The 3,949-nt window shown below is 34.2% G+C and overlaps 1 long non-coding RNA gene across 3 annotated transcripts; it reads right to left on the bottom strand.

Moving 5' to 3' along the window:
* Positions 1 to 751: 751 nt before the first annotated feature.
* On the bottom strand, positions 752 to 2,186 carry LOC124321180. Of its 3 annotated transcripts, XR_006914175.1 has the most exons (6): positions 2,075 to 2,186; positions 1,729 to 1,819; positions 1,566 to 1,656; positions 1,401 to 1,493; positions 1,229 to 1,321; positions 752 to 1,165 (listed from the first exon to the last, which is right to left on the bottom strand). It is a non-coding gene; the product is annotated as an uncharacterized LOC124321180 (long non-coding RNA). The 3 variants fall into 3 exon arrangements; XR_006914176.1 differs by having other exon boundaries at positions 1,229 to 1,498; XR_006914174.1 differs by having other exon boundaries at positions 1,229 to 1,493.
* Between the last annotated feature and the right edge of the window lie 1,763 nt (positions 2,187 to 3,949).

Raw genomic sequence — 3,949 nt, 5'->3', positions numbered from 1 at the left:
TCCGAACACAGATTGATTTAACTTTAATTTGCAGAACACACCTGATTTAAATTCTGAAGAGTTGCATATTGGAATCTAAAACATACGTTGTCTAATTCCATGCGTCAGGGATTGCAAAGTTCAACAATAATTCCCTCGGGGAAACGTTAAAGGAAAAAAAAAAGTAAAATTATTTTTTTTTACGAGGGCAGGCAACTAAAGTGATTTTTCGGCAACGATTGATTTTTCTTTCCATTTTTTACCCTGGAAATAAGCACAATTTGAATATGAAGTATATTTTAACAAGAGATTTTATTTGCTGTAAAAAACACAGCCACCAATACGATTCCCTACTAGCACACTTACATAAATAGAATGTAACATGTATGTACATTAATGGATGTGCGACATAGATTTCGTACGTTCTCTGGACATAACCTAACCATCCAATTTACCCCTCCGTTCGATGTGGGATGCGTACGTTGTATGTATGTACGAAGAAGAACAATGATTAAAGGAATAAATTGGCCAACAACGTACGTCAATGTACATCCGATTCAAATCGGATTCTATATGAATCGGATGTACATTGAATCAAACGGTACATACCCTTTGTATCCAGAGGGTATGTACCGTTTTACATACCAGGTATATACAGATTCGGATTGAAAAATAATGAGTTTATATTTAGGATATTCGGATGTAAATTGAATGGACCCAGTACATTTAATGTGTATCGATAACGAACGAATAAAAACGCTTAAAAATTCTGGTAACCAACTTTATTAATTAAGGACAGACATACATGTTAATACACGTGAATGTAATAAAGTTACTAGGCAACTAGGGGTTTCTGCACGGCACGGCGCGCCAACTTGACATTCTTGATTCTTCAACATATCTTGATTTTGGATTTTGAATAATCCATGAGAAGTGATTCTTGATTGGTTGAAATTGAATTTGACTAAGTGGGGTAAGGCATGATGGTCCTTAACTCACAACTGAAACGACGATTTTCAATCCACACCATTGGGAAGTTGTGGATGATCAGACGTGCCTGCTGGGCGCTTCTTCGCTCGAAGTTTAGTGCGAACTTTTTCAGGAGCGCGGACGAAAAACTTCCTGGTCTCATGTTCAAACACCGCATCCTTGAGATCTACGTACGTTGCGTTCATTCTGATTCCCTCTGTAACGAAAGAAATTACAATTAATATAATAAGCGAAAAAGTGAATAAAAAGCATTGTCTACCTGATTATGAATTCAATCAATGAATGTTTTGAAACAACGTATCAGGTCTTGTTGATGAGAAGTTAAACAAGTCAGTACCACTAGCAATCTGGCCTACACAGGTATTCATAATAACAGTAAATAAATATCACCGGGTTTGAAATTTGAAATTAAACCAATAAAAATGAGGTACCTATTATGAATTCAATCGGTGAATAAAGTTCATTGACAAAGGTATCCAATGTTGACTTGAAGGTTATCGAGTCAGTACCATTAGCAATCTGACCTATACTTGGATACATAATAAGAGTCAGTAAATCTCACCACATTTGAAATTAAAACAATGTAAATGATGTACCTAGTATGAATTCAATCGATGAGAGTTCTATGACCAAGGTATCCAATGTTGACTTGAAGGTTATCGAAACCAGTACCACTGACAATGTGACCTATACTTGGATACATAATAAGAGTCAGTAAATCTCACCACATTTGAAATTAAAACAATGTAAATGATGAACCTAGTATGAATTCAATCGATGAGAGTTCTAAGACCAAGGTATCCAATGTTGACTTGAAGGTTATCGAAACCAGTACCACTGACAATCTGACCTATACATGAATTCATAATAAGAGTAAATAAATCTCACCACATTTGAAATTAAAGCAATGTAAATGAAGAAACTAATTATGAATTCAACAGATAAATGTCCAGTGACACAGGTATTAATGGTATTATATCTTTAAGAAATTTATCAAGTGAGTACGACAGTACCACTAAGAATTTTGTATAAGCATGCATTCATACCAATAATAAAAATACATTTTATACTGTCGTTTAAGTTAATTAATTGTGTTTTTGTATACCTGATTCTGAATCAACCGATGAATGTTCTGTAGTTCTGTGACAAATTTATAAGATCTATCAGAAAAATGGACAGGACAATGGCGACTTGTCCATGCTTTAGAAGACGCTTGCCTTTGCCTAAGACAGGAAAGACATTTATCCCTGAGAGATTTTTAAAATTCTTATTTTAAAAAGCCGAAGGCTTACCGCCTTTTAAGGGTGAGAGATTTGAAGAAACAAAAGTTCCGACAGCGCTCCAAATACCATTAACCATGAGAGGTCCCTGGGGAATTGGGCGGGGGAGACGAAAACGGTTTTTCGAATTTTGACGCTCTCGTGATCAACCGATCACGACGCGACCTATCGCATTCGACGGGGAATGACGTTTTATACATATAATGACTAATTTTTATAAGTATAAACGAAATTAACGGGGTGATAAAGGGTAAAAAATACAAAAAAAAGGGAAAACTTCTAAAACAAATAAAAGATAGCTTGCCAAAAATTTAGAGAATGCGATTGCTTCTAATTGAAAGAAGAACTATTCCTTTAACATTAACACAAATAAAAAAATTGTGTGATTTCTTCGTTCGCGAGATATTTGCGAAAGAAAAAGACACCTAGATTGACTTTTAGTTGATTGTTTGTTGACTAGCAGACGACGATAACTTTTATCGGTGTGTCGTGGGGGTACTGGGGCGACTAGGTATTCATTGGAATTCAATCGATCTAATGTAAGAATGTTTGTGTTGGATTAATTTCATCTTGTGAAACACTGTGGTTATCTTTAAAATTTTTACTATTTTAAGAATTTTGAACCAACACTAATTTGAAAAACAAAAGACGGAGTTTTTATTCCACACAAGAGGTGCAACAGTAAGAGTATAAGATGACAAACAGACAGAACAATACGAAAACTAAACTATTAAATTTCCTAATCAAGAAAAAAAACGAAAGGAGACTTTTAAAATCTCGAAGGTGCCACAAAGGGGCTTGATGGTTGCCAGATTTATGGTTTTCAAATTTGCTTTGAAAACTCGATTTTTCAACATAAATATGGAATTTTAATATTAGTAGCTTAAAAAGGATTTTATAAATATGGTTTTATAAAAGAGAGATATAAAATGTAAATGGAAATAAACCACACTCACGTCATGCAACGCTGTTGCATCAATTAATTGATGGTTTGAACGTTAACGTACGCAATTTGATAATTTAAATAACAATTTAGCCAATGCATGTTTTTTGGTACCATTTTTTATATACTGGCGTCATCCAACTATGAAGTAGTCAAATGAATCAGACTACATACAGATGTGTATGTGCACTTAACATTCGTTCTCTGTCCTAAACAGGACAGAAGAAGAGCTATTTTCATGTCCATATTTGTGCGTAAAAAGAATACTATATTCCATATCCAAACAGTATAACATGGATATACAAAATGGATTAATCGGGTCATGGATTCATAATCCAATTTCGGACATTACGAGCATGTACAATAGTGATCCAATCGCATTCACTGTTTTAACATCCAAGTTTGTATGTACCCATCATATCCATTGTAGGATAAGAAAAAAATTTAAAACTACATCCGCTATTGTACATTACGAGCATGTACAATAGTGATCCAATCGCATTCACTGTTTTAACATCCGAGTTTGTATGTACCCATCATATCCATTGTTGGATGAGAAAAAATTTTAAAACTACATCCGCTATTTTACAGTCATCTAACGTAATAAGAATATACAAAGTAGAATGTACGTTATTTATTTTATTACGTTCAATTTTGTACATTTATGTTATATACCGTGGCCATCCCACACGGATGAGTATGGAAAACGGATGGAAGTACATTCATGTTATGTTATTTGGATCCTATGTGTTAGTAG

Source organism: Daphnia pulicaria, chromosome 1 (genome assembly GCF_021234035.1).
Source record: "Daphnia pulicaria isolate SC F1-1A chromosome 1, SC_F0-13Bv2, whole genome shotgun sequence".
Classification (NCBI taxonomy): Eukaryota; Metazoa; Arthropoda; class Branchiopoda; order Diplostraca; family Daphniidae; genus Daphnia; species Daphnia pulicaria.
Note: the sequence above shows the minus strand (reverse complement) of the source record. Positions and strands in the feature narration are given on the sequence as shown.